Source organism: Meriones unguiculatus, chromosome 5 (assembly GCF_030254825.1).
Source record: "Meriones unguiculatus strain TT.TT164.6M chromosome 5, Bangor_MerUng_6.1, whole genome shotgun sequence".
In the NCBI taxonomy this organism is placed as follows: domain Eukaryota; kingdom Metazoa; phylum Chordata; class Mammalia; order Rodentia; family Muridae; genus Meriones; species Meriones unguiculatus.
Genome location: NC_083353.1, coordinates 31,825,446 through 31,845,068, shown reverse-complemented (window position 1 = coordinate 31,845,068; position 19,623 = coordinate 31,825,446).

Below are 19,623 nucleotides of genomic sequence, written 5' to 3'. Positions count from 1 at the left end.
CCTTCTACAGAGGGCCCCTGAAAGACTCTAGCCAGCAGCGTATCAAAGCATGTGTTGATACTCATAGCCGATCTTTGGTCAGAGCGTAGGAAATCTTATGATATAGAAAAATCTGGAGGGGATAGGAGTTACACAAGGAGACAAACAGAACCAAAAAATTAGGCCACAACATTATTTTCTAAGACCGATACTCCAACCAAGGACAATGCATGGAGATAACTTAGAACCCCTGCAGAAATGTAGCCCATGACAGCTCACTCTCTATTTGGGTTCACTAGTAATGGGAACAGAGGCTATCTCAGGATTCAGTGGCTAGGTCTTCGATCTGTTTTCAATAAAAAGAAAATATTATTTTGGAATTATCGTGAACTTATATATGTGTTTATATAAGAAATAGAAACTGCTTGTTCATACAAAATTATACACAATGTGATTAAAGAGTAGCTTTTGATATGAAATCTTTAGAATAAGCAAGTCCATGACATGATGAGAAAAAGCACTTATTTCCTAGAGAATCAAAGAGGAAACACATGAGGTCTGGATTAAGTACAGACCTTCTTCTAATAGTGAACTTCTAAATGTTCTTGCCAGACAGTGTGGAAGGTTGTACAAGACTGTGGATGCCCTAAAATCCAATATATGACATTCCAAAAGTTTAAATGTTAGAGTATATAGTTTATTCTCATAATTTGACTGAATTTTGAGTGAAGCAGTCATAATTTTCCCATATTATCAGTGTCTAATAAATACACATTAGCTTTATGATTTCCAATACCTCATGTTGGTTCTTGAAAACCTCCTGCTTGCATGAAAGGTAATGGTCACTAAGATAGTTCTTGTCATTTCTCTTCTTGCTAAAAATTGACTTTTACAATTATAAAATCTATTTCACTTACTTATCAAAGAGAACACATTAAATAGTATCTGAATTCACAGATATAACACATATTTCTGGGAATCTTATCAAGAAAAAGTAAAAACAATTTATAAATAGATTTATAGAGATAGAAAAATTAGTAATAAAAATTGTAAAAATAAATATATTTTTAGGTTAAACAAACAAAAAACAAACAGAAAAGAAAAATTAGTAGAATCTAATTTTACCATGGAAAAGAAAGTTTACATCTAAATCTAACATTAATAATTTTTAAAATTATTAATATTTACCTTATATTTTATTACTAAGAACAGAAATATAATGAGTCCACATTAAAAATGCACTATAATTTTCAATATTTTTTCTTCACAATTGTCCTGAAATTCAAGGACAGTGGCATAGTAAAATGTTGCAAACTGTCAGAAGGGAAAACACTGAAAGAATGACATTTTTATCTTAAATTTGGAAATCCCAAAGAATACATGAAATAATGTAACTCACGATGGAGCATAAGTATAAACTTGAATCTCTGTCTTTCAATACACATATCCACCCCTCTCTCTATCCATGTGATTTCTCACCATTTCATGGGCAAACCCTGCATTTCATAAGTTAGTTTCTTTTAGTTTTATTTTTTGCTTTTCAGCAATACTCTTCTATTGTTCAAGAATTTCATACATGCATAGACTGAGCTTTGATGAAGTCTGTTTTCTATTCCCTCCCCTTCAATCCTTTTGCTATCCACCCCATCACAATGCTTTCTTAATCCTATGAGTTGTTGTTGTTTTTAAATCCACTGGGTTAAGACTGCCAGGATGTGTATGGGTATAGGCCCATCTCCTGGAGCCTGGGTAGCTTCTAAGGGGCTGCATCCATGGAGAAAACTGAAAATTCCTCTCCCAGGCACCATCAATTATCAATAGCGTCTCACTTGCCAGGAAGGAGAGGTTCTTAAACACACCACCCCATACTTGAATTTTTTTATGGATTGATCCTGGGCATGCTAGTTATAGCCACCATGAGTTCATAATGCTGCTCTATTGTGTCCAGAAAACTCTGTTTAGATATGACTGTTTACTGCTCCTAAAAATATTTCTTCCTTCAAATTCAGACAAGTTTATTTGTAAATGGTGTACCAAATTGTTCTTGAAGTCATGAATGAAAACCTGTAGATTATATGGAACACAATGGGATGCAGCTAATCTGCTTACACAGCCATGTGTAGTCATTTAAACATTCATCACTGTTGAACAGAAGTCAGTTATACTAGTGTGTGTGCATGTGTTTGTGTGTAATCATTCTATTTATTTACTATTAGAGATACACATACCATAGCAATCATGCTTATGGAGGTCAGAGGCTAACTTGCTAGAATCACTCTCCTTCATTATGAAAGTTCTCAGAATGGAACTTTGGTAATTAGGCTCGGAGGCCTCTTCCAAACCACTGATATATTCTTAAGATAAAGTGTTAATCTCTGTTTTCATGCATCATCATCAAGTACTTTATTACAATTCTAATAAATGACTACAAACTTTGTGCCCAAGACAAAACAATGTTGTATATTTTCGCATGATTCAAAAGAAAAGGAAGAAAGAAAGAAAAGGAAAAGAAGCTGAGAGTTGGGAGGCAAATAAATAACAAGAAAGAAGTCAACATGATTTCAGAAAAGTGTGAGAAAAAAATGGCATAAATTTGAGAAAATATTCTTGCAATATGTCTGCCTAATGTTTTAAAACAAAAATTTAGATTGTTATTTCTAATAATTAAAATACATTTACTTTGTTGTATTATTTCAAACTGTATTTTGAAGGATTTTTCATTTTTCAACAAATTTACTTAAAAATTTGGAACTTATTTAGTATTATTTTGTGTGTTCAAATGTCTGAAGGTGATTTTAATATCCTGTGTTTTTAGGTTTGAGCTAGCAGCCAGCAGTTGAAACTGACATGTGAGTTCTAAGTCCCAGATGCTAGCTACCAACTGGCTTTTTGTTCTTGTTTCCTTGGAAACCCAGGTTAGTTTCATGGAAACAAGGTAAGTACAACTTTTACAGCAGAGCAGTGGAATATTTCTTGTTTGGCTCATTGGCTGAGACCTCTAAGTACAGCTTCCCAGAGTAGTATGAAGCTGGAGCCAGTTGATGAACGAGGAGCAGTTTTCAACAGAGCATCACTACATATGTAAATTTAATGAGGAACCCAGAGTTACGTTAGAGTATAAAAATGAAATAATGAAAACTTTCATCAAATAAAAATCTGGTCAGCCCTCTGTCAGCTAACACTTCTAAGAGGACACTCGAGCCATTAGTATTGCCAAGAGTCTCTTATGGACTGATAACTTGTGCCAGCAGTCCTCTCCTGTGACTCACTTTCAGGTGGAGACACTGGCTCCCCTGCAGTATTTTCGGGCATGAGGATACATGGAGATAAAGAGGAGGGAAAATTAAACGAGACATTTTCCTGACACTGGGTCTTGCAAAACTCCATACTTCTGATTTGTTGTTCATCCCCTCTGAACCAAAAAGCCACTGACCCTATAAAAACAGCTGGTTTTAGGAAAAAGACCATCAAGTCTCCGGAAAATAGACTCATTCACTGAAAATGTAAGATCCAGACACTGACAAATCACACAATCCCGTGTTGCCCCAGCCCCAAACACATTTTCTTTTACCACATGATACAGACACGTTGTGACAATCACAGAAATTTTTATAAGATATAAGAATTTTAACAGTTATATGAATTCTTTTTTTAAATAAAATATTTAATTTTCCCAGGATATACATAGAAAGACTTAAATATAAAAGAATTAGAAGATATTATTTCCTTGTTTTAGAAGACTTTTATTTAACTAGTGGTGATGTTCATGCTTGACTTCGTTGTAATTAAGAGAATTTATTTAGAAAAAAAATTAATCTTCTAAGTGGCAAACCATATTGTGTGGAGATTCTTTGTATTGCTGAAGTGGATTTCAGGCCAAAACAAAGGCTGTAAATGCTCAGGATGACATCTGTTACCTGCTTAAATGACTTTCAAACATACCTGCATTGAAAATAACGCCTATTGATAAATTTTCAGGGTTATCTGATTTTCAATAAAATCTGTCTGCCTAAAATATGATAAGACCCAGAGGTTTCAAGACAATTTTTATTTCCTTGAATCAAAGAGTAGTGTTTAATCCTAAGGTTGCTCCGGTGGTGCTCTGTCACAGCCTTCATGTTTCCCGTCACACTACATATGGCCCAATTGTTTACAGATTACAAAAAAAGAGCCCTGCTCAGATGTTAAAACAAGATGTTTCCTTCACTTTGAAGTGGCAGGCTGACTGCCAAATTTTACAATTAGTTATTCTGTGCAAAGGGGAAAAAAATTAATTATCACAATTTCTTGTGTTTGGACATTACCCTGTGATAGGCTTTCAACCTGAAAGTGACAGGAATGAACTGTGGTCCCTGTGACTGGCGAAAGACTCTTGTGAAGGCAGCTTTTCGTAAAGGATGAGGAGTTGTAAAACAGGACAAAGCGTCTTCACCAGAAATAGGTATCAAAACATGAAGGAAAAAAGTGGTCTGTCAATGATCCATTTCCCTGTGGCACCGTCTGGCAGACCAAATTTTGCACTGTTAAACAATAGCACTGCATACAGCATGAATGCTCCTATCAATGGGTCACTGACTCTAGAAAAAGACTTGCTGATGGAGGTAGAGTGATTAAAAGCAGGGCAAGAAGCTTGTAGTAGGGATACAAAGTTAACAAACTGTAACTAATATTAAAAAAATATTTTTTAAAAAAAAAAGAAAGACTCTTGTTCAAACACCAAATCCTTGCCTGAGCTCCAAATTGCCATATTTATTCTTTAGAGGAACTGTTTAAAGAAAATACATTAATGAACTTAATGCACTTAGAATTTTATATACTGTGTGTAAGTGTCCATGAACCTTCTAATATTGACTTGGCTTATTTAGATATGATAGCTGTATTTTTAAATTACCTATGAGTCTGTAGTAGAAGCAGAATATTAATGGGTGATTCCAGGATAGAGGACCACAGCATGTGGAAGAGGAGAAGATATCAGAAATCAGGTAAATGATTTCATTTCAGGTCAGTTTGCTCGCAATAGAATTCTAGATTGAGAACCAGTATTTTAAAAAGTGCTGGTGACAGTGATGATAAAATGTATTTGGGGACAAGTTGTGTTAATAGACTCTCTGAGAGTTTTCTTTTTTCTTCGTGTATTTCAGTACTGGGTGCTAATGGTTAGAAGTAACCAAGGGCCAGATCTCTGAAACTTAACTGAATATATCTGGCTTTATATTATTTTCACCAACAAATAAAAGGCCTTATTTAATTCAGTTTGGATAATTCTGGGTGCATGCATGTCCTTGAAAGTAAAAACATCTCAATAGTTTTATAATTTCAAATGTAACTATGTTCCGAATTTGGGAGATTTCATTCTAATTCCAGCGAATAAGGTAATGGAAATTGAAGTTCTATCTCCTAACTTCTAGTAAAATTTTCTATAGTTTCACTGCAATTCTAATAAGCTTACTTTATATCATGATTTATTTGTATTAAATCAAATCATTTCATTCACATTTATAAAGACTGAGCAAATTACCTCAAACATGCCTAATTTATTTTATACATATGAGTTTTGTTACTTATGGTTATTTTCTGGTAGTGGTTTCCATTGTATTTTAAATGCATTTTAACTATTTAAACTTATTAACCTATTTTCACTTCAATTACTATTGCATACATATATGTATTTGTATTTACACGCATGTTCCTAAATATGACTTGTTAAGTTAATATAATTGCACAAGTCAATATATATGTATTTTCAAAGCTAACTGTTATGTCCTGGATAATCATTTCTGTGCTATTCCCTAGTTACCTTCTCTCCCTTTCCCAGCTTTGTGCAGTTGCCTGTAGTTCTTTGGTGTACTACTTTTATTATACTAATTAAAACTACTTTTTACATAGGGCATATAAATATTAAATTAAACTAGTCTTATAAAATCAGGCTAATCTTTTATAAACAAAAATTCCATGCCATTTTAATGATGTTGTTCACTCATTCAAGGTTCACATATTGATCACAAATAAAATTAGAGATTTTTCTTATAAATACAACCGATACACAACTTATAAGGTTCTATTATATGTAAAAAATTGCAGTTATGACCCAAACATCCATTTTTAGTTCAGTTTTGGTCAATGTGTTTCCTTTTACATGGCTGCCACCTATTACCTGCTGATCACAGAATTTCATGATATTGAGAGGCAGAAGGTTTTTAATGTTTTATGACCAAGATTATTACTAATCTTGGTACCAAGATTATTACTAATTTATTTTACGATGTTTAGTTTATTAATTTAATTGTAACTGTGCTTAGTTAACCAGTATTCCAATACTCAATCTTTTCTCAAAGATATTTAGAACAATTGAAATTTTATTAATAGAGAAATTTCTTTTTAAAAGATTATTAGAATCTAATTTTGACATTTTAAAAGTATTGTCTTAAGAAGTTGATTCTGGTTTCAAGCTTTTATGAATAAATTTGCTATGAACATAGTGGGGCAAGTGTCCTTGTGGCAAGGTAGAGCTTCTTTTGGGTATATGCACAGGAGTAGTACAGATCTATAAATAATGAGGTAGATCTATTCCCAGTTTTCTGAGAAAGTGGTAGGATGTTGGGTGGGAACAGTAGGCATGAGGCTGGGGAGGATGGTGAAGGAAGGTGCTGAAAGAAACAACTGCATTGGGCTGGGCATCTCTGGGATGAGAGAGAAACCTAGGACAACGAAAACTCCAAGAATCTATGAGGGTGACCCTAGCTAAGGCTGTTAGCAATGGGAGAGATGGAGTCTGAACCAACTATCTCCTGTAACCACACAAGATCATGAATGGAGGGATTGGGACACCAACACTGCCATAAAACCTTAGACCCACAAACTCTCCTACCTACAAGATATACAGGGGTTAAAAAAAAATAGAGCAGAATTGAAGGGAAAAGCCAACCAGTGGCTGCCAAGGTTGAAAATCATGCCATGAGATTGAGCCCATTCTTGACACTATTAATTTTATTTTGCTATATTTGCAGACAGGGTCCTAGTATAACTGTCATCAGAGAGGCTAATCCCAGCAACTGATAGAAACTGATGGAGAGACACACAGCCAAATATTAACTGGAGTTTGGGGACTCTTCTGGAATATGGGAAGGAAGGATTGAGGGAGCTAGAAGCATCGAGGACACCACAAGAAAACCTACAGAATAAAATTGGCCCATAGGGGCTTATAGATACTGAAATGCCAACCAGAGAGTCTGTATGGGATGGACCTAGACACTTTGCATATATGTAACAGTTGTGCAGCTGTGTCTTCATGTAGGTGTAGTCAAAGTTTTGTTTTATTAAACCAGTTCATGTTATATGAATACTTTTTTGTTTATTAGACATTAAATAGGTGTGGGATGAGAGCCTACATCACAGCAGGTAACTATGATTTGCCATGTGCACTAGCAAGGGGATGATTTTCAAGATTCAGATGTTTAATTCTGGGAATGCTTGAGACAGTATATATGGGAGCACTCCTTGAGGGCCTGTGGTGGCTGCTGCTACCCAGCTGTTGCCCCCACTACTTCTGGTCCCTGCTGTTGTTGGTTCCTGATGCTGCATTTGCTATTGCTGGACTGCTGGATTGCTGGATTGCTGGATTGCTGGATTGCTGGATTGCTGGACTGCTGGACTACTAGATTGATGGATTGCTGTATTGATGGACTGATGAATTGATGGACGGATGGATTGATGGACTGATGGATTGATGGGTTCCTGAGTTCCTGGGCTCCTGGGTTCCTGGGTTGCTTAATATTCTGACAAAGCTTGGACTTGCCCCTAGGAACTCAATGACCCTTATCAGCAGGAAGTAGTTTTAAAAATTTTATGTCTCCTCTCTCCTTTAGCCTTCTTTCTCACTTACCTGGTATTGGGGGAGTTGAAATGGATTGGAGTGGAGAAGGGTGGTAGATATAAGAACCCAAATAAAATAACATTAAAAAGTATGCTCCATGTGGTGCCCAACATAGCTATGGAAAACTGGGTTTCTAATGCCGTAGAGGCGACCAAAGGGTACAAATGAATGAATATTCTGTTTCAGGATGTGTGCAAAAAGTTCATTGCAGCTGCTGTCACTGGGTTCTCTCCCTCTTTGCTCCCAAATGGGAATTTTTATTTCCTCTTCTTTGTCTTCTTCCTGGATTCTGTCTCAAAAGAGTTTGGGAACTAGAAAATTTATGAGTGGAAATGTAGGGATCTATATGCAACAAGAGAGGTTATGTATAGAGGATGCATAAGTTGGGAAGTGCATAGCATCAGAGAAAGGAGAAGAAAGAGGTTCAGCCATGGTGACTGAGAGCAGGAGCTCTTGGGAGGATGAAAGAGGGAACTAGATCCCACTACCCTATCCTGTACACTGGGCAGGATGGGTTCCCAGGAGAAGCAGGAAGAAGGAAGCTGGGCAAGGTGAAGAAAAATAGCCAGTTTTGAGAGAAAGTCTTGAGTAAACTGAGCCACAAGAAGGACAGCCTATGGTCCCAAGATTACCACCATTAGCTTTCCCAGTCTTTGATATCAAAATGGCAGGTGTTGCTGTAAATTTGGGCATTTGAAAAGAGATTGTGACCAAGCCACTAAAAGTCTCAAAGCTCAAAATTTTGAGTGTGGTAACTGTAAAAAATATGGGGCTTTCTGAGCCAGCTCTCAAATGATGCTTTCCATGGAGACAGGAACAAACCCTTGTGATGGCAAGGAATTCACCAAAAGTATGCCTAGGTTTCCTGGGGTTTGCAATTGTTTGCCCTTCGTTGTGGTAAAGGGTACCAGGGGATTAATTAAGGCAGAACTCGAAGGGACCTTTAATGTAATTTTTTTTTTCAATCAGGAAATGGCTTTTGGAGGCCTACCTCAATGTTCATCACCAAAAAGTACAAGCCGTTGCAGACAAGCTAAGCTGAGAATCATCAGGTTATAGGGGGTAACAAATAAGCTTTTCAGTTTCTGAGGTCCCATATATTGATTGTTGATCTTAAAGTCTGTGCTGCTAGTGTTCTGTTCAGGAAGTTGTTTCCTGTGCCAATGAATTCAAGGCTCTTCCCTACTTTTCCTTAAAATTTTAAGCGGTAGGTATCCATATGTTTGAATTAAGACCTCAAAATGGATGGAAAGGGCAGAAAGGAAAAGAAGGAGAGTTATTGAATGATAAGAGTTAAATACTGGGAGGTTTCAGAATATCAAATTTTCTAGTGGAAAGATATTAGAAAAGCTTCAAATGACTTTATATACTAAGCCAAAAATTTACACAGAAGATCTAACTATAATCAATACAATTAATTTGTTGAAGCTAAAGAATATCTTATATATTTATTTTTATGAAAAACTATTTAAAATTACAATGTTGGAAAAAACTACACAAAATTAACTTAAGCATAAAACATTCGAAATTACTGAATAACACTGATCATGAAAGGTAATGCTTTCAAGAAGAATATATGACTTCAACTTCATTTTCTAGCTAGATATTTCCAAAAGCTGAATGAGTTTATCTTATTTGGTGATAATGAATTATTGAGAAAGAAATTATTATGACAGATTTAAAAAATTTAAAAACTATCCCAATAATTACCATTAAATAATAAATATATATAAACTACATCGTACTACCTATATCCAGTTGTCTTGAGTATTCGATTTGGAGATAAGTGTATATGAATGAATAAATGTTCACTTTTTTCCTAAACAAAACATTCTAGATATTTTTGTCCCAAGAAAATGTCAAATTTTCACTAGAAACATCTTGAACAAATGAATAGTAACATAAAAGAATGACTTACAAAGCCTTTTCTAGTGTCTAGGCTGTTCCTAGTATTCCTTAGAGAATTCTACAGGATTCTGTATTCAGAATTTCAATCATTTTCAGTTTATCTAGATTGTCACAGCTCCTTTGCTTGTGAAAGATGAAACTTTAGTATGTGATCCTTTGGGATAATATTAAAGGGTAAACAACTTGGAGTATTATTCATCAAAAAAACAGTATCAAGAGCAAATGTTTTAAATGTGAATACAAATATTGAGATTTAGTCTTGAAATACTCCAGAGGACAACCAAAGTCTGCAAAGTAAATTAAGTACCAAATACCTACTCTTCTTCTCAGTAGAAAAAGAACTGGCAGTATTCTCCAGTGAGTTTATATGGTTTCCTCAAATCATGACATTTTAAATTTTTTTAAATTTCTTTTTGGAGAGTAATTTAGCCTGTTTCAAGTTACTATCAGGTACAAATGACTTAAGCCATAAAAGGAATAGCAGTGTGTACAATGAGATTTACAAGAATTTAAAGAGAAATGCTATAAATGGATCCATAAATTTTCTTTGTGAAATCATAGGTTATTAGATAAAAATCTCAGTTACCTTTAAGTGGCTGGTCAGGGAGTCCTCAGAAGCCCCAGTATAATGTAGACACCTATCTCATCTGGTCACTACCCACTAGACAGTGAATGTTTATTGCTGATGATATTTCATACTTTGGTCACATGACTTGAAGAAATCAGACTGGTACTGGGCTAGAAATATCCTGCCTGCTGGGTAGCTTTCAGAGAGCCATGATGTATGCTATGACAGAAAAGGCATCAAGCATCTTACTCTGCTATGGATCTTATGTCCCATATTATTTACGGGCCAGTTAAGAAGTGCCTGATAGTTCAATAGTGGCAAATCATTAATTAGCATAACCAGTTGATTACTGATCAGAATTGAATCCTGATGCACAGGAGGAACTGTAACCCAGAAAAAAATAGTGGAACAATGGGTCTTATTGATTAATATAAAAAGCTTTGCCAGGCCACAGAGGAAGACAGTGCAGCCAGTACTGAAGGGACTAGGTAGACTAGGGTCATATAGTAGGGGAGGAGGATCTCCCCTATCAGTGGACTAGGGTAAAGGTATAGGCAGGATGTGGGAGGGAGGGTGGAACTGGGAGGATATGAGGGAAGGGACTACAGGTGGGATACAGAGTGCATAAATTGTAATAAATAATAAAGAAAAAGAAAAAAGACAGGATGGCATGCACATTAGATGCCATGTAAATAATTATGTTTGTGCTCTAAAATTAGCAACGTGGTCAGATTTCATCACAGAAACTCCCCTTTGAAGTGAGCAATGCTAACAACAGAAGCTCATAACCACTCAAAGTGTTGACAAATGGCTCATGATTGCTGAGCCATAAGTGGGAGGTTTTTATCACCCATTTAAATTATCATTAAAGAAAAAAATAGTAACATTTACTAAACAGTAGAGTACGATTGGACTCACTTCTGTGCATGACATCTCTAGAACACTCTTGACAGTGTAGCAGTTGATATCACTGCCAACAGGTCTTTGAAGGGCTGAGCCTTTCACCATTTTTTTTGGAGAGGTAGAGATGAGCCTTTGTGGGCCACTTTTTCCCAATCTTGAGGATCTAAAGCAGGTAATGACAGCTAATGAGGGGGGCTCACAAAGTCCTCCCTAAGAATTTTTTTTTATATTTGCACTTCTTTTTTTTAATTCTTTATTAATTACACTTTATTCACTTTGTATCCCCCCTGTGGTTCCCTCCCACCTCCTGTCCCAATCCCTCCCTTCCTCCACCCTTTGCATGCATGTACCTCCCCAGGTCCACTGATAGGGGAGATCGTCTTTTCCTTCCTTCTGATCCTAGTCAATTAGGACTCATCAGGAGTGGCTGCATTGTCTTCTTCTGTGGCCTGGTAATGCTGCTTCCCCCTCAGGAGGAGGTAAAGAGCAGGCCAATCAGTTCATGTCAGAGACAGTCCCTGTTCCTATTACAATGGAACCCACTTGGATACTGAACTTACATGGGCTACATCTGTGCAGGGCTCTTAAGTTATCTCCATGAATGGTATTTTGTTAGAGTATCAGTCTCAGGAAAGACCCCTGTGCTCAGAATTTTTGGTTCTGTTGCTCTCCTTGTGGAGTTCCTGTCCTTTCCAGATTTTACTGTTTCTCACTTCTTTTCTAAGATACCCTGCTGGGTAAGGAATCTGTTTCCTTCACTGGTATAACCACTGTTAAGAAGTCCATGTTCCTATGAATAATATGTAACTGAAGAACCTATGAGGAACCATAAAGAGTTCACAAAGTGTTCAAAAATAAATAAACAATCAAAGAAATATGTGAAAGGAGAGTGAATAGTTGGGAAGAGGAAGGATACTGGAAAAATGAAAGTGGAATAGAAGATAATGAGAGAAGAATAAAAGGAAAACTCTATGCATGTGTAAAATGCCATAATCAAATCCATTATCGTGCATAATTGCCATATGCTAATAAAAAATTAAGAACTTTAAGATGATTAAATAAAATTAAAAGCATTGAAATATTTGCCGTACATTTTAAACATTGTTCTAAATCACAGATGTTTCTTGTCATAAGTAGATAATTAAATTTACACCTAAAATCAAGTCAAGCATTTGGTTTATCAACAACATTGGCCTCATTTCAGTAGTGGCCAGGTGCTACTGTTCTAAAAGAAACTGTGTTATACTACCACCTGGGTTTTAAATTTTTAATTAATTTTTATTAATCACAGCTTATTCACTTTGTATCCCAGCTTTAGCCCACTCCCTCCTCTCTTCCTAATCACACCCTCCCTCTCTCATCTCCTCCATGCCCCCATCCAGTCCACTGATAGGGGAGATCCTCCTCCTCTTCCATCTGAGCCTAGCCTATCAGTTCTCACCAGGACTGGCTTCATTGTCTTCCTATGTGGACTGGCAAGGCTCCTCCCCATCAGGAGGAGGTGATCAAAGAGCCAGCCACTGAGTAAATGTCAGAGTCCTTGTTCCCCTTACTAGGGTACATACTTGAGAACTGAGCTGCCATGGGCTACATCTGTGTTATCTGCATGCATGGTGCTTGGTTGTAGTATCAGTCTCAGAAAAGACTTCCGTGCCCACATTTCTTGGTTCTGTTGCTTTCGTTGTGGAGCTCCTGTCCTCTCCAAGTCTTTCTATCTCCCCTTTCATGCATAAGATTTTCTGCACTCTTACCAAAGTTTGACTGTGAGTCTCAGCATCTGCTTTGACACCCTGCTGGTCAGAGTCTTTCAGAGGCCCTCTGTGGTAGGCATCTGTCCTGTTCCCTATTTTCTCCCTCTTATGATATCCATCCCATTTGCCTTTCTGAATGAGGATTATCATCTTACCCAAGGTCCCCCTTTTGCTTAGCTTCTTTACATGAACAGATTTTAATATGTTTATCTTATATTATATTTCTAATATTCACTTATAAGTGATGATATACCATGTGTGCCTTTCTGCTTCTGGGATAACTCACTCAGGATGATCGTTTCTAGTTCCCACCATTGGCCTGCCAATTGCATGATTTCCTTGTTTTTAATTGCTGAGTAGTATACCATTGTGTAAATGTGCCACATTTTCTGTATCCATTCCTCAGTTGAGGGACATCTGGGTTGTTTCCAGGTTCTGGTTATTACAAATAAAGCTGCTACGAACATGACTGAACAAATATCCTTACTGTATACTTGACCATCTTTTGGATATATGCCTAGGAGTGGTATTGCTGGATCTTGAAGGAGCACTATTCCTAATTGTTTGAGAAAGCACCAGACTGATTTCCAAAGCAGTTATACGAGTTTACATTCCCACCAGCAATGGAGGAGGGTTCTGCATTTTCTATGCCCTCTCCATCATATGTTGTCATTTTTTATCTTAGCCAGTCTGATGGGTGTAATGTGAAATCTCAGGGTTGTTTTGATTTGCATTTTCCTGATTACTAAGGACTTTGAGAATTTCTTTAAGTGTTTCTCTGCCATTCAATATTCCTCTATTGAGAATTCTCTGTTTTGCTCTGTTCCCCAATTTTTAATTAAATTGCTTGATTTGTTGGTTTTTAACTTCTGGGGTTCTTTATATATTCTGGATATTAGCCCTCTGTCAGAATTAGGGTTGGTGAAGATCTTTTCCCAGTCTATATGCTGTGGTTTTATTCTGATGACAGTGTCCTTTGATTCATAGAAGCTTTTCAGTTTCATGAAGTCCCATTTATTGATTGTTGATCTTAGAGTTTGTGCTGTTGGTATTCTGTTCAGGAAGTTGTCTCCTGTGCCAATGAATCCAAGGCTCTTCCCTAATTTTTCTTCTGATAAATTTGTTATGTCATGTTTTACGTTGAGGTCTTTGATCCAGTTGGACTTCAGTTTTGTGCATGGTGATAAGTATGGATCTATTTGCATTTTTGTACATGTAGACATCCAGTTAGACCAGCAACATTTGTTGAAGATGCTGCCTGTTTTCCATCATATGGTTTTGGCTTCTTTGTCAAAAATCAACTATTTATAGGTGTATGGTTTTATTTTGCTCCTTCTATTTCATATTTAAAGTCATGAAGAGATCAGGGATACAAGGCACATACTTAACATAGTGCAGACAATGAAAAGCAAACCTATAGCCAATACCAAACTAAACAGAGAGAAACTTAAATCAATCCTACTGAAATCAGGGACAAGGCCCATTCTCTCCACATCTCTTCAACATAGTACTTGAAGTCCTAACTAGAATAATAAGACAAGTAAAGGAGATCAAGGGGATACAACTTGGGAAGGAAGAGTTCAAAGTTTCACTATTTGCAGATGATATTACTCAGCAATGAAAAACAAGGAAATCACGAAATTTGCAGGTAAATGGTGGGAAATGGAAAGGACCATCCTGAGTGAGCTATACCAGAAACAAAAAGACACACACGGCATATACTCATTCATATAGACATATAGTATAGGATAAACCTAATACAATATGTACACCTAAAAAACCAATCTAGAGGGAGGTCTCAGGCTAAAATGCTCAATCCTCATTCAGAAAGCAAAGAGGATGGACATCAAAAGAAGAAGAAAACAGGAAACAAGTTAGGAGCCTCCTACAGAGGGCCTCTGAAAGGCTCTGCCCTGCAGACTATCAAAGCAGATGTTGAGACTTATGACCAAACTTTGGGCAGAATGCAGGGAATCTTATGAAAGATGTGGGAAATGGTAAGATCTAGAGAGGACAGGAGGTTCGCAAGGAGAACAACAGAACCAGAAAATTTGAACACAGGGGTCTTTCAAGAGATTCATACTCCAACCAAGTACCATGCAGGGAGATAACCTAGAATCCCTGCACAGATGTAGCCCATGGCAGTTCAGTGTCCAAGTGGGTTCCATAGTAATGGGAACAGAAACTGCGTCTGACATAAACTGATTGGCCTGCTCTTTGATCACCTCCCTCTGAGGGGAGAGCAGCCTTACCAGGCCATAGTAGAGGACAATGCAGCCACTCCTGATGAGACCTAACAGACTAGAATCAGAAGGAAGAAAAAGAAACCCTCCCCTACTAGTGGACTTGGGGAAGGGCATGAGTGGAGAAGGGGGAGGAAGGGAAGGATTGGGAGGGGAGGAGGGAGGGAACTAGAGGGGGGATACAAAGTAAATAAAGTGTAATTAAAAATGAAATTTAAAAAATACAGAAAAAAAGAAAGTATAGGGTCCTCTCTCTTGCTTAGTTTCTTTAGATGCACAGGTTTTAGTGGGTTTGTCCTATGTTGTATGTCTATATGAGTGAGGATATACCATGTGTGTCTTTTTGCTTCTGGGACAACTCACTCAGGATGATCCTTTCCAGATCCCACCATTTACCTGCAAATTTCATGATTTCCTTATTTTTCATTGCTGAGTAATCTTCCATTGTGTAGATGTACCACAATTTCTGCATCCATTCTTCAGTTGAGGGGCATCTGGGTTGTTTCCAGCTTCTGGCTATTACAAATAAAGCTGCTACAAACATGGTTGAGCAAATGTCCTTTTTGTGTACTTGAGCCTCTTTTGGATATATGCCCAGTAGTTATGGCTGGATCTTGAGGAAGCGCTAAATGTTATGCTCAGGATGCGAGGCTAAGCACTGCACTCAGGGTCAGCTGCTTTGGACCCAGAGAAGAGCATGTCTGATTGCATGCGGGTTGATGCCCCAGGTCCCGCCTCTGAGAAAAAGGTATCGGAAGGGTCTGATGCTCTTTGGGTGGATGACACCTAAATGAATATCGGTACAAAGCCCCAATTTATTTCTAATATCAGAGATCAGACCTCTACTCTTGCCTGATGCGTCTAAAACAAAAAGGGGGAACTGTAGAGAGCTGCGGAATGCTATGCCTTAAAGATGGAGCTGGTTTCCGCCTTCCACCTTCCCAATGGTGAGTGCTCTCTGTCACGAACAATTCCACATTTGGCTATGGCTGAGGATCTGGCTTGCTTCCATGTATGTGGACCTATCTGCATTGCCCACGTGGCACGCCTGGGTTGGCTACCCAGAGGCTATTTAAGCTGTGGGCTGGCTTTCCCCAGGGTCCGAGGATTGTTCAAGGTTTCGGAATAAACTGCATTGAAAAAAAATGCTACAAATAAACCTAATTATTTGTAAGCTAATTAAAATATAAATTTTTGTAGTAATAAGTTGTTTACAAATACCTAATTGGCCCTGATTTGGCTTAACAGGTGGATTTTTAGAATCATGATTTCATATAGTATATCTTGACATTTCTATACTATACAGAAATGTCCTTGTATGTTTATTTTACAAACATATTTAATTGTTTATAGTACTCACTACCACCTCCCTTTTTAGAAAATGTTAACATTATAAATTAACACAATAATAAAAAAAAGAAAGAAAGTATACATGAGTGTTCCCAAAAATTGAACCTGAGAACTCCTTCAGCTGATAAACACCTTCAGCAAATTGGCTGGAAACAAAAATGACTCAAAAACAAACAAACAAACAAACAAAAAAAACAGTAACCCTCCTGTACAAAAGACAACCTGGGTTTTAACTATATCCCTAAACTATAATAGGTCTGAAAACCGTTTGGAAAGTATAATAGTAAAAGGTTTAGTATATCATTGTCTGTTTCACATTTGTATAGTTTATATCAAAATGATAAGAAGTTATTGTCTGTTTTGATACTTCAAAAACACTCATGTATAATGTAGAGACTCTGAAAATGCAATCATTTTGATAGGGATTTTCCATATTGAACTGTAACTGGAGTTAATATTGAGTAATTATTATCTGATATTAATACAGAGTTCTAAATTAATTCAGAGTGGTTACAACTGGAAATAATGGGATTACTATAATGGTTTGTCATTATACTTTTGATTAAAAATGAAAATAAAGTAACAAGTATCAACATCAATATATATTTATCAGTCTATCAAATTTGCTTATAATCATTTAGAGTTTCTCAAACAGAACGTTAAGGAATTGCTTTATTCAGAATCATACTAACAGAAATATCTCAACAAATGTATAGATTTTCTCAGATGTCTAAGTTACGTCTGTAAATATGTTTTATGATATTTTTAATTTAGTGTTTTGTTTGCTTCTGATAAATAAACCTAATTGAAGTTTGTTTGTACATTTTAAGTCAAGTTTATTCATGATATCTAGTATGTGACTGAAAGATTTCAAAACTTGCTCAGAAATGGGTATGTTGAATAATTTTAAGCCAAAAGTTTTGGTTATTTTAATCCACCCACCTAGTTTTATTAATGAAATTAATATGTATGTATCAAAATAAAACACTTGCCTGCAGTACAACAACATTGGAAAGGATATTCTCTTATTGTGCCCTTGTAAAAGAGGATAGCAAAGGTGAATTAGTGTAAAAATAAGTATATGCAATCCATTACCCTGTCTTATCACTAAGTATTAAAATACTGAAAATGATAACTTTCATGTTTACATATAACATTTCTGAGTGTAGTGTGGTAAACTATACAAAAATAATCATAAAATAATCCTCTTATGCATTAACAACTAGAGACTTAGTGGTAGTAAATATTGTAAATTCACAGTCTTGGTTTCACAAAGAAGCCACTGAATAATCAGGTGCTCACCTACATTCCATTGATTATGTAACTAAACAAATATTTTATTTACTCAGTAAAGGTTTGATCAAGAAAACATTTATTGTGTTTAAATGCTATGAATCTTGCCTTGTTCTGGATAATAAGACTTCTACAATCAAAGTTTATCTTCAAAGAAGAGAGCAAGATTAAGAAAAATGTTAACATTGTTAAAAGTGAAAATACCCGCTACAATTGCAATCAGAAAATACCCACTACAACTGCAAATATTGCTCTATTGAAAACAGATGGGATAGCAGAGGCAGAAAAATAATCATGGATTATTTAAATTTCACAATAAATGAAGAAATGTCAACTGAACAAATACTAACAGGTGTCCTAGAAAGAGGAGCTGTCCTGGGGCATAGAATAATTTACTTGTTTGAGTTTTCCATATTTGTTCATATTTCTGGCTCATGAAACCTAACATTATATTTTGTAAGTGGCAAACTCTTTCTTCTTGAAATGTACATCACTCCCTGTTATACTCCTATTCGCTAGACAGTGGATGCTTTCCTTTTTCTATCTCACACACTATATTTCTTTTCTTCTACTATTGAGCTCCACATCCTAATGAATTATTGGGCCGTTTCTCTTGGTCCTTAGCTTTTCTACATATCATTATGGTTAATACCTGTCATTACTGCCTTGGGACACTGTAATTATGTACAATAGTTATTTTTCCTTTAGTATTTCTATCCCTCCCTCCACATTGTAAAAATAGGTGGCATTGTAAAATGTAGTATTGAACAAGGTACTCTTTTGGTCCAGGAATTGTGTTTGTCCCTCAGGGAAGAACATAAACACTGATGATCTGTCCATCTCACCACAGGCTCCTTCTTCTGTATAGCTGTAAGGTCCTCACATCTCATTCGCTAATACAACATGTTCCTTTTTCTTTTATGGCATTGATATTATATGTTTTCTTAGCTTTATATTCCATAACTTCTTCCATTTCCTTTTTATTTTTATTTTTAATGATTTTTTATTATTGTTAATTACAATTTTTTCACATTGCATCCCAGCTATAGCACCCTCCCTCATCTTCTCTCAATCCCATGCTCCCTCCCTCTAATGAGGGGAACAGGGCAGTCTCTGAAATGAATTCGGTAGCTGGCTCTCTGATCACATCTCCTTGAGGGGGGACCAGCCTTAGCAGGACACAGAGGAAGACAACATAGCCAGTCATGATGAGATCTGATAGGATAGGGTCAGATGGAAGGGGAGGAGGACTGCTCTTCCATTTCTTTAATTAAAATTAACCCACATCTTGACAGTTAGGCCAAAGGTAAACTCTACAAACAAGGGCCTAGTAAAAATGGTTATAGGACATCTCCCTATTTTGTGTTCCTTTGCTTCTCTCATCTTCCTTTTCTCACTATTTTTATAGTATATTTTGAAATTACTATAAGTTGTGAAACAGAAACTAATTTACTTTGTTCTTTGTGCCAAGTATATGGTAGAAGCCTAATAACTAAAAAATAATAACTCTAACAGTAGGGCCAAATTTAACTTATTTGCAAAGTGAGTAATTTTGTAAAATAGTTACATAGAAAGACTAATGTTTTTATTCTCTGGCGTTGTTGATTGTTAATATTTATTATTCATTTATCTTTTAGTTAAACATTGGTTATTCCTAAACCAGCTGTCTACCCAAATCACCAAAAAGAGACTAGGAGCCCAATGATGGATAATGATTACTCCATCCTAAACATCCAAGCCTGCATAGCTTCCTCC